The sequence below is a fragment of the Dermacentor variabilis genome, chromosome 6 (genome assembly GCF_050947875.1).
Source record: "Dermacentor variabilis isolate Ectoservices chromosome 6, ASM5094787v1, whole genome shotgun sequence".
Lineage (NCBI taxonomy): Eukaryota > Metazoa > Arthropoda > Arachnida > Ixodida > Ixodidae > Dermacentor > Dermacentor variabilis.
Genome location: NC_134573.1, coordinates 58,734,375 through 58,746,761, shown reverse-complemented (window position 1 = coordinate 58,746,761; position 12,387 = coordinate 58,734,375). Strand labels below are relative to the sequence as shown.

The window sequence follows — 12,387 nt, the reverse complement described above, 5'->3', positions numbered from 1 at the left end:
GGTGCCTTGTGGTTGACCCCGAAAATCAAGAAGTGCGCATCAACCTTTACTGGGTGCTACATAATGTTCCGGACGAAGAAGTGCGCTCTGCTCTGGCACCGTACGGGAAAGCAAGCGACATCTACAAGGAGCGCTGGCGAGTGCATGGAATAGCTGGCAAAGGCTCGTCTACGCGCACGGTTGGTCTAAAGCTCAAGCCTGGTGTCTCTCTAGAAGATTTACCCCATCAGTTGCGGGTTGCAGGAATCATGGCTCTACTCGTTGCGCTTGGACGCCCACCGCTGTGCTTGAGGCGACATGCCACAGGCCATATCAAGCGCGACTGCCGGGTACCGCGTTGTGCCAAATGTCGGCGATATGGCCACGATGAAAGCTTCTGCGTGCGAACTTACGCAAACGTGGCCGGATTCAAAGCAAGCGATGAACTGTCGACGGAACATCTAATGGACGAGGCAGACGAGGCTGAAACTACCCCCGAGGCAGACAGCTCGCGAACTATTGGTGCAGTAAACGTGTCACATGTGAAGCAAAAGGCTGCAGTCATTGTTGCGGAAGACACAGCCATCGCTTCAACAGAGGCTGTAGACACACTGGCGATGGGCGCTCCAACGAGCCAATACCTTGCACCTGGCGCGAGTGTCAAGCAAAGCCCTGAGACTACAGACGTCATTGTGGCAAGTACCAGCAGCCCTGCACCTAAACGACTCCATGAGGACGGCAAAGAAGGGTACAAGACAGACCAGAATGCAACGGATGAGCCGCCTGTGAAAAAGACACCCCATCGAAGGACTACATTTAAACCCGCACCGAAAATACAGCTCCAGCCTTCTGTCGAGCCTTCTTTTTTTCCAACGGGACACTATCAGCGGAAGGGACCGGAAAGACAGTGCGTTGACGTCTTCACGACGAAGTCTAAATTCTAATCAAAATGGCTGGAACGATTGGGATTTTCTATAGAAATGTGAGTGTTTTGCCGTCTTGTGATAAGCAAGGGATATTATGCGGTTTGTGTTTATAAAAAAATGGCTGTTACTCTCCAAACGCCTCTTTATGTAGGCACTCTTAGTGCGGGGCCTGTCGACACGGAGAAAACAATACCAGCTGAGTCGACTTTTTATGGATAATGAACTGGACGTAATTGCCATACAGGAAACGCAGATCGAAAGTCAGGAAGGAACAAACCGCATGGTTGAACCTTTTAGGGAGTACTACAAGGTATGCGTTGCGCATGCAGTAGGTACAGCTGGTGGTTGTGCATTGTTCTTGAAGCACTCCACAGGCATATCTGTTGATAGTATGTACGCGTGTGACACTGGACGACTTATTGTATGTCACATAACGTTGCAAGCCCAGAAGTTCCGAATAGTTTGTTTACATGCCCCAAATGCACCAAGTGAGCGCAGATTGTTTTTTTGAAAGTGTTGAACATTATCTGAATTGTGACAGGGCAATTATAATGATGGGGGACTTTAATTGCGTATCTGGAGTAGAAGACAGGACAAGAGATGCACCGATACGAGATGCGAGTGTGTCAGTACTAAATGCGCTGACTGAAGGTCACCTGTTAGAAGATGTAGGGTGCTTCCTGGCAAATGGCACATTGCCTCGGTTAACCCAGGGGGACAGCCACGCTAGATTAGATCGTATTTATGTTTCGGCAGATTTGGCTCCCGTCTGCAATAAGTATGACATTAAAAACGTTTCCATTAGCGACCATAGTTTGGCTGTGTGTCCGAGGAAACTGGCGAAATTTAACTGGCAGCTGTGGAAACGCAATGTTAAACTCCTCAATGATGAGATATATATGAAGGAAACAAAAGGAAAAATTGGAGACCTACTAGCAAATGAACCGGAGTGTTATGCGGAGGCATGGGAACATCTTAAGGAAAACGCAAGAATCTCAGTCATCGAAAGAGCCGGGGCATTGCGGAGGAAGCAAAACAAAGAGGAAACTGAGCTCCAAAGCCAGCTTGATTTTTATTTGAATGAAGAAGCTACAGCCCCGGGTAACTTTACCAGAGAAATAAAAGAAATTACAAGCAAACTAGAAATTAATAATACAGAAAGGTACAGGGGAGCAGTTGTACGAGCGCGTGCTGAAAAAAGGGTTATGGGTGAAACCCCGACCATACGCGCTCTATCAGATGAAAAAAGCTATGCGTCGCGCAACGAAATAAAAGCGATAATGTACAGAGATGAAGTTGTGCAAGACGAGGAACTGTACGTCGCGCATTTGTTGATTATTATCGGGATTTAGTTGGCCACGAACCACAGATTGTGGAAGGTTTTCAAAGCGATTTCTTGAGACACATGCCAAAACTTCAAGCGGAAGTTAAAACGAATCTCGAAGCACCAATCAGCGTTGCAGAAATTGAGGGGCAATCGATGAATTGAGTGCAGGGAAATTGCCAGGGCCCTGATGGTTTTGGCTCAGAATTCTACAAGGCTTTTAAAACGGAGATAGCAGTTGTCCTGCATAACGTAATAAAGGAGGCATACAGAACAAAGAAGTTGCCTCCTTCTTTCAGCCAGAGCCATGTTGTACTTTTTCCAAAAACAGAGGATCCCAAGATCTAAGCTAAAGTTTTGGGTAGGAGACTGCAAAGTGCTATAACCAGGCTTGTGGAGCTGCGTCAGACTTGCGGCATAAAAGGAAGGTCCATTGTAACAAACGTACACGTGGCTAGAACCGTCCTGGAGTGCTGTGATGCGTACTGCGGGAAGGTCGCCATGCTACAACTGGATTTAGAGAAAGCATTCGACAGAGTTGTGCATAAAGTCCTTTTGAACATTCTAGAGCACATTAATGTCAGGAAGGTCCTATCAGAAGGTATAGAAATGTGTTACACAGACATTTCTAGCAGCAATAAAATTAATAAATCATTAACTGCCAGTTTCCAGATAAAGTCCTCTGTTAGGCAAGGATGCCCCTTGTCTCCTTTACTATTAGCGCTTTACCTGGAGCCTTTCTGTTCGAAAATCATGTCATCGAGTGCAATAAAAGGTTTTAGGTTGAGCACAAGCGAGGTTAAGCTACTTACGTACGCTGACGATATTGCAGTTTTCCGTTCTGACCAAGAAAGTGTCAGGAATGCCATCAGTGTGGCGAAGAGTTTTTGTAAAGTGACGGGAAGCGTTATCAACTGGAGCAAATCTTTGGGCTTTTGGCATGGGGATTGGGACGATACCCCGGACGTCTTTGAAAGCATGCAGTGGACGGTTTCATCAACGAAATACCTCGGGGTGCCTTTAAATCACTACAAAGAAACTAGTGATTATTGGAGAAATGAAGCGGAACAAATAAAAGAAAAATCGACCAAATTTGGAGGGAGACACTTATCTATATTTGCAAGGTCAACATTATGTAACCTTTTTTCTTGTAGCAAAGATTTGGTACGTTCTGCAAGTACTGTGTGCGACGAGAGCAAGCATTCAAACACTCTACAGGGTGCTAGCAGTGTATATATGGGGATCAACATGGGAACGTACAAACCGTACAAATTTATTCCGGTCAGTGAAAAGTGGCAGAGTGGGCTTGGCGCATTTGTTTCTAAAACAGGTAGTGTCCAGATTTCTCTTTATACGAGAGCAAAGTAATGTTTTCCTACGTACTGTGATTCAAATGCGATTATGTGACGTTATGCCAGCGTTTATTGTGTCGTCTGATCGGGTTGATGGGCCGAAAGTACGAGGCATCCTGCGAGAAGTTGTCTTCTCTTACGAGTTCCTCGCGGCACGGTTCTCATTACAGTATCTAAGCAATGTCACACGAAAGAAACTGTACAAAGATGTTGTGGATGTATGTATGCCAGAACGACTGTATCGCACCATATTGTCAACAGGAGCAGGCAAAGACGTACTGAAAAGGGTGAAGCGGATGCCAGTACGGTCCACGGTGGAAACGTTCTTCTTTTACTTGCACACTGGAACTCTGCCCGTTAAACCGTGGTTAGAGCAGAAGGGTATCTTCGTGCCTTGTACGATAAACTGCTTGTTGTGCAAGCAACCAGAAACTATCGACCATACTTTTGTTGATTGCGTAGATGCCACCTTTATATGGCGCATACTGCAACGTACTTTAAACATATAGTTGCCGATTACCCCATATGGCATCCGGTTCCTCCCAATCGATAATGACGAAGGGGTGCCGTATGACATGTTTATGGCTTTATGTCTTCACAGCATCTGGAAAACAAGAATGGCAGTGTATCATGCAGATATGAACGCCCAGCCAGCCAGAGAGTACTTCAAAGAAAGTATCGCGTTTATTCGTGAGATGTATAAAGCACAGATCGATCCACCAGCATTGATGGCTGTATTAGAAGCTCTTGTCAACCTGAAGCGGTTTTAAATACCCACGCTTGCCCAAAGCGGGCAAGCGTTTTTAATTACCTTACGTAGCGTGAATTTGTGATTGTATCGCTTTGTTTCAATCCTGAGAAAGGTAATAAAAAAAAGGCGCCGTGGCTTAGTAAACAGGGGATCGTGAGTTCGAATCTCACCGGTGCCTCGATTCATTTCTTTTGCCGTTTTTCGATGGTTCACAGGACAATACCGGCGATTGTGTTGAACGCGCAAAAGAGCGCCCTTCGATGACGCCAAATGTATATATCCCCTTGCTGCAAAACATTCTTTTATAAACTTCATAGTGAAACCATACCGGTTAAAACATGGCTACAGAAAAAGGGTATCTTTGTCTCTTCTGTTAACTGTCGCCTTTGTTACGTGCCAGAGACGATTGAACATTGTTTTATTGGCTGCACCGACGCCATACTATTTTGGGATGTCCTCCAACGGACATTAAAAAAAAGACTTTGACATCAACGCTCATAGTGTGCGATACCTGCTGCCGACCTCTGATAATAGTGCACCTTTCGATATGTCTTTTCTCATCGGAATGCACAGTTTGTGGAAAACGCGAATGATGGACCGAAACGGCAAAACGGTTGTGCCTACAAGAGTGCATTTCATCCAAATGACACTACACCTAAAGCAGGTTTATGATGGACTTGATACCGAGCCGGACTGGTACCCCATCTTGGTGAGGTGCCTATCCTTACCACCCTTCTAAAGTGAAATCACATTTCTACCCACAGTATGAACGATGCCTTTTCTCTGAGTGACTATCATTGTGCTCTCCATTCTCTGACTATGCACAACTGGTGACTATCGGGTTGTTGCTACTGTAATAAATACCATGAAAGAAAGAAAAAAATGGCGCCGTGGCTTACTTGGTTAAAGCGCATGTCTAGTAAACAGGAGATTGTGCGTTCTAATGTCACCGGAGCCTCAATTCATTTTTGCCATTTTTCCATGGTTCACAGGACAATACCGGCGATTGCGGTGAACGCGCACAAGAGCGCACATCGACGGCGCCATGGCTTGGTTCAAGCGCCTGTCTAGTAAACAGGAGATCGTGAGTTCGAATCTCACCGGTGCCTTGATTCATTTCTTTTGCCATTTCTCCATGGTTCACAGGACAATACCGGCGACTGCGTTGAACGCGCAAAGGCGCGCACTTCGACGGCGCCGTGGCATAGTTGGATTCTACTTCCGGCTACCATTCGGTACGGACGTCGAATGTCGCATTCCGTAGGGGCGGTGTTTGCGTCTATGCCAAGCCGCGGAAACAGGATGCCTGCGTCCGTTGAACAGGAATACCATGTTGTTTTGCCCCCACTGCCTACAGGTTCGTGTGTTTTAAACACAGTTTTTCTTCACGGCGACGTGAAAGCGAGACCATTCCGTGTCGAAGATTTTCGCGACACGCTGGCTCATCTGGAATTGCTCCCCGAGGTGGTGGACTTGGGGGCATTCCAGATGAACCACGTCTGGGCGGTGACGTTGGAGAGTGCAGAGGCGACAAAGAAGATGCTGAAGTATACGGAAGTTCAAGTCAAGGAACGACGATGTTTGGTTGTGTATCCACACAACCGGGATGTCCGGGTTAAACTGCACTGGTTGCTGCACAATGTGCACGACGAAGACGTACACGCGGCGTTTGCTCCATACGGGAAAGTCACCGACGTCCAGAAAGAGCAATGGCGTGTAGCAGGCATCACGGACAAGGGGTCGTCTATGCGTACGGTGGCCCTCAAGCTGAAGCAAGGCGTGACACTTGACGATCTACCACATCAGCTACGAGTAGCAGGCATAATGGCGCTAGTGGTCGTGCCAGGTCAATCTCCACTGTGTCTTCGGTGCGACCGTACGGGGCACATCAGGCACGAGTGCCGCGTGCCGCGTTGCTCTGTGTGTCGACGCTTCGGCCACGAAGAAAGTCAGTGCGTGCGCACGTATGCAAACGTTGCGGGGCCAGTGAGAAGTGAGGAAGTCGTCAACGAGCACCTCATGGACGAAGTCGACGCAGAGGAAAGTGCCAGTGCGTCGAGACCGTCTCTGTCGCCACTTTCAAAGAAAGACCCAGCCACAAATTCTACGAAACGAGATGTAGAGCAGGTTGCAAGTGAAGCCATACCGACATCTGGCAGGCCTACATCAGCTAAGGACGCTGAAACAAGTAATGACGCAAGTACAAGCAAGAAACCCTCCGTAGCAACGAGTGAGGACGATTCAAACGTAATGGACACTACGGAAACCAGAAAAGCAACGGCAGCGGCCGAAAGAACGCACGAAGAAAGTGCCCGCGAAGAGCAGAAGGCGAGCACTCAAAGTGCGAACAAACCACTCGTGAAGACTGCAACTGGCCGGAGTTCAACATTTAGACCGACGCCAACCATACCACCGGACAGAAAGGCGGCGGCGAGACAGCGGACTTAACAGGTCGCACGTTCGCGTGTTTTTGCCCGTTTCGGGGGGGGGGGGGGGTGGAAAATGCTGCTACTTCTGAGCTGCCGATGGAAGACCAGTCAACAGTGCAGGCTGAACGCAGACTCGCCACGTTAATGTGAGGGATCCTCCGTAACCGACGAGAGCTGTAAATTTATTGGGATTATTGGGAATTTATTTAACGTGCGAGGACTTAAGGCAAAGAAGAAGCAGTACCAGCTTAATCGCCTGTTCATCGAAAATAATCTGGACATTATTGCTGTACAAGAGACAAAGAGTGAAACTGAGGAAGGGACCGAACGCCTAGTCAAAACGCTCATGTCTAGATATTATGTGTGCGTTTCTCATGCTCTTGGTAGAGCAGGGGGCTGTGTGCTCTTTCTTCGCAATAATATTGGTATAAATGTTGAAAATGTATTTAACGATGATAACGGGCGTATTATTATGTGCGATTTATGTTTTGCAATCTGTAGTTCCGCGTTATCTGCGTTTACGCGCCGAATAGAACAGCCGAGCGCAGGGCGTTTTTTGAAAGCGTTGATTGTCACTTGAAATGTGAGAGAACCATGGTCATGATGGGAGACTTCAACTGTGTCTGCAAAGTGGAAGACAGAGCCCGTAATCTGTCTGGTCTCGAATGCAGTGCGCTTCTCTAGGCAGAACTCGTTGAAGAACATAATTTAGAGGATATAGGCGACGTATTAACCAATAATGACACACCTCGGTTCACTCATTTTCAAGGGGACAGCCATGACAGACTGGATCGTGTCTATGTTTCTGGGGAAGCGTTGCCATTGTGCAGTGATTATCAAGTCGCACATGTCTATTTTAGCGACCCCAGTTTGGTCCGTTTTTCGCTTGGTCCAAAGAAGCCGTCAAGCTTCAACTGATGTCTTTGGAAATTCAATAAAAAATTGCTGCAGGACGAAATATTTATTTTTAAAATTCAAGATAGCATTCAAGAGCTGTTATCGGGTGATCACAGTGACTGCACGGAAAGATGGGAGTGTTTTAAGCAAGAAACAAAGTTAATAGCCATAGAAAGGTGCAGCGTTTTACACCACCAAAAAAAAAGAAAAGAAATAGAATTAGAAAGTGAGCTCAACTTTTATTTAAGCATGGAAAGCATCCGTCCTGGATGTTTCGCTAAAGAAATAAAGCGAACGAAAGCACAGTTGGAACTTGTCGATAAGGAAAAATATCGGGGCGCAATTATTCGCGCACGCACAGAACATCTAGGTGCGCAGAACAACCTACAAAGCGCTCGTTTTCGGATGAAAAAAGTTATGCCACACGAAAGGAGATAAATGCGGTAACACACCGAAATGAAATAGTACGTGATAAGAAAACCATCCAACGTGCCTTTGTAGAATATTACAGTGAACTTTTAGGACATGAAACGCAACGCGAACAGGGGTTCGAAAATGAATTCTTACACCTTTTGCCAGGTCTAGATGATGAACTGTGAAATAGATTGAAATGCCAATAAGCATCAAAGAAATAGAGCAGGCTATAGATGACCTGAGCCCTGGGAAAACGTCAGGACCTGATGGACTGAGTGGATCATTCTATAAAGCTTTCAAAACAGATATAGCTGCAGCTCTTTATTACGTTATCACAGAAGCCTATGAAAATCAGGTACTGCCACCGTCGTTTCGCGAGAGTCATATTGTCCTGATACCCAAAAATACCGATCCCTCATCACTCCTATCCGTGCCAGCCTACCGACCAATCAGCTTAACAAACTCAGACTATAAAATATACACTAAAGTTTTGGGCAGAAGGCTACACAGTATAATAACACGATTGATAGGGCCACATCAAACATGTGGCATTAAGGGGAGGTCAATAACTACAAACGTACATGTAGCAAGAACAGTACTTGAGCATTGTGACGACTTTTATGGTAGGGTGGCCATGTTACAATTGGATCTAGAAAAAGCGTTCGATAGAGTGACACACACAATTCTTTTCAATGTTTTGGAGCACGTGAATGTTGGAACAATCTTAACAGAAGGGATCAGAATGTGCTATGCAGACGTTTCCACAAAGGTAATCGTAAATAGAACACTCTCTCCCAGCATTGCCGTCAGGTCTTCCGTAAGACAGGGATGTGCTCTATCGCCTCTACTGTTTGCTCTATATCTCGAGCCACTGTGTATGAAGATAATACAAGAGAGCCATGTCCGGGGTTTTAGGGTGGGTTACAGTGAGGTAAAATTGTTAGCATATGCGGATGACGTCGCTTTCTTTTGTGATGACAAGCAAAGTGTAAGCAATGCTGTTAATGCTGTGACAAAGTATTGTAAAGTGACAGGGAGTGTAATTAATTGGGGCAAGTCGATTGGGATATGGTATGGACAATGGGAGGACACACCTCCACTTTTTACAAAAATGCAGTGGGCGAATATGCCTACCAAGTACCTTGGGGTACCTCTGCAACATCACCAGGACACCAAAGATTATTGGCAAGGAGAGGTCGAAGAAATTAAGGTGAAAACGGCAAGGCTGGGTGGGAGAGAACTATCAATATTCACAAGAGCAACAGTGTGTAATGTGTTTTTAGTGGCCAAAATTTGGTATGTTTTACAATCATTGTACGCATCAAGAGTCAGCATACAAAGAATACACCGGCAGTTTGTCATCTTCATTTGGGGTTCCGTATGGGTGCGCTCTAGTCGCACTAATTTGTTCAGAACAGTGAAAAGTGGGGGCCTAGGGTTGGTTCATCTCTTTTTAAGACAAGTTGTTTCGAGATTTTTGTTCCTACGTGATCAGAAAGATACATTTTTGTGCACAGTCCTTCAAAGACGATTGAGCAACGCTTTGCCTCAATTCGTTGTGTCCTCCGATTACATCACAGGACCTAGGCTCAGAGGCTTCCTGCGTTTCATTGTATCACCTTGCATCTGTTAAACGGAAAAGACTGTACAAAGATTTGCTTGATGTATCATTGCCAGTGCCTGTCTATCGTTCAATATAGCACGTTGAATCCAGAGGAAGAAATGTGCTCAAGCGAGTGAAGCGGATGCCGATACGGTCATCTGCAAAAATCTTTTTCTTCCAATTACACAGTGGAACGCTCCCAGTGAAGCCATGGCTAAGAGAAAGGGGAATCTTTGTGCCGTGGTCTGTAAACTGCTCAAGATGCAGGCAACCAGAGACGATTGAGCATATCTTTCTTGATTGTTCAGATGCAATGTTCTTGTGGGACATCCTACACAGAAAGTTGAAAAAGGAATTACCGATAACACCGTACGGCACCCGCTTCTTGCCAACTGAGAACGCAGATAGGCCATGTGACATGTTTATGGCAATATGTTTACATAGCCTGTGGAAAACAAGAATGGATGAGCGTCATGAGAGGCTTGTTATTCATCCTGCGAGAGAGCATTTTATTGAAGCGTGCTATATATGCGTGAAGCTTATAGAACGAGAACAGAACCACCCGAATGGATGCATATATTGGATGAACTAGTGGTGATCAAGTGTTTTTAACTATTCGCAAGGGCCCAAGACGGTCATTGCTTTTACCATCATAAAGTGTGTGTGTTTATGTCGTATGTGTACGTCGAAGACCGGCAATAAAGAAAAAAAAAGCACCTGGCTTAGTTGGTTAAAGCGCCTCTCTAGTAAACAGATATCGTGAGTTCGAATCTAATCGGTGCCTCAATCATTTCTTTTGCCATTTCTCCATGGTTCACAGGACAATACCGCCGATTGCATTGAACGCGCCAAGGCGCGCACTTCGACGGCGACGTGGCTTAGTTGGTTAAAGCGCCTCTCTAGTAAACAGGATATCGTGAGTTCGAATCTCACCGGTGCCTCGTAATCAGGGTGTCGTTTTGTTGTTTTTTCTCTCTATGTCTGGGTCACACCGCTTTCCGTACTTTTCACGTAAAACTGAGTTCTTCAATACCTCTGTGCTCTTTTGTTGTAGCCTCTTTCACCCGCGCTAAACAATGACCTGTTGCGCTAATACACTTCGCCACACTGAGTGAGACATAAGCGGAGCACGGCTGTTTGCAACCGCGTTAATGCCATCAACCGACTTTAGGTAAGGCACCTTCGCGTCTAAGCAAAAGACAAAAGAAAGTGCTGCTACAGTTTTAGATGACAGGGGGAATGCTTGTGACTTCAAAAATCACATAAAAATATGTCTGAAGGTCTACTGTTTCTTGATTGAGTTTTTTAAAGCACATCTTTCTTTGCGAGCCCTCCCGGACTTTTCTAACTGTGGCTGCTGAGTGCTGCTGCTGTCTAGTCTAATGGCTCACAAATTATCATATTACATGCGCGATGGTGGGATAGAAACATTATTCTACTGCACAGCAACCTGAATTAGGTAATCGTTAGGCAACAATCGCACTTTATTTTTGCCTACTTGCATTAAGGTACTATAAGTAGGAGTGGGCGAATATCCAAAGTGCCGAATACGAATGGAATTTTTCACACCATTTATTCGTATTCGTAGTCTAAGAGGAACTATTGGCTATTTTCTAATATCAGAAAATTACCACAATAATTCGCACCAATGTATACAAGTGTTGCCGCTGTTCTCTGTCGGCTAAACAAAGTATTGCGAACTACCAGAAATGACACAGGAGTGTTTGTGGTCAATGCAGAAATGAAATATGAAATACAAGCCTTGGTTTCAGAATTTGCGCCAGAAGCCTGCATTACAACCTTTGATTTTGGCTTGTATTCTGCCATGCGGTATTTTCGGCAGCGTACTTACGTAGCACGTTTATTTTTTATGCAACAACCACTGATATTTTCCTCGAAACGGGCGCTTTTACACGTTTCTACGGAAGATAAGGCTTTCAATCGCTTTTTTCTTTCTTTTACCGCCAACTTCTGATCTTTTTTCAACAACCATTTATTTGTCGCTTTGGAGAGCTAATCATGCAGTAGACTCTCTTTTTTTTGCCAAGCTTCTTTTGCTTGTTTCGAACCAGGCTCTAAAAGCTCTACGAGTGACTTTTCTACAGTCTTCTAATGGCGAATTAGTGATCTTGTTTGGTAACGCATTCAAAAAAGGCTAGCCAGCTGATTCATGATCGGGTTGCGCTGAGTTTTTACAATGCAAAAGACAACGAATACGAGGAGGAAGTACGAAGCGCTAGACAATCATACGACTCGGGAAAACTGTATCACACGTACGGTTCTAAAGTGCCAAGAGAACTAAAAAAAGAGAGACAAAAAAAGAACTTTCTTGAAAATAATGATTGGTTGATTTGCTGGAGTGGTTCCCTCTTCAATGGAATCCATGCGCCGTCTTGGCTACGGCCGGTCTCTCAACGAGCATGATCTGGTCCGAGAGGCGGGATCTGGACAGCAGCGTCTCCCACTCCTCCTGTGAGTGAGGGTTAGGGGCTAGAGGAGGCAAGTCTGGATTTTGCTTGCAATGTAGGACAATGTGCAGGAGTGTTCCTGGCTGTTGTCAGTATTTACATTGTTCGTCATATTAAGTAGGGAACGCGAGATGAAGCCTCCTTGAGTGCGGGAACGTGTCGGTTTGCAACAATCTGAGTGTTGTCTCTTGCGTCGTTCCCGAGCTGTGGTAGGAGTGTTGTTCGGTTGAGTCTGTGCGACCGG

General features: G+C 45.6%; 1 non-coding gene across 1 annotated transcript; it reads left to right on the top strand.

Moving 5' to 3' along the window:
• The first annotated feature begins 10,542 nt into the window (after positions 1-10,542).
• On the top strand, positions 10,543-10,616 carry TRNAT-AGU (transfer RNA threonine (anticodon AGU)). Its single transcript has one exon. It is a non-coding gene; the product is annotated as a tRNA-Thr (tRNA).
• The last annotated feature ends 1,771 nt before the right edge of the window (positions 10,617-12,387 follow it).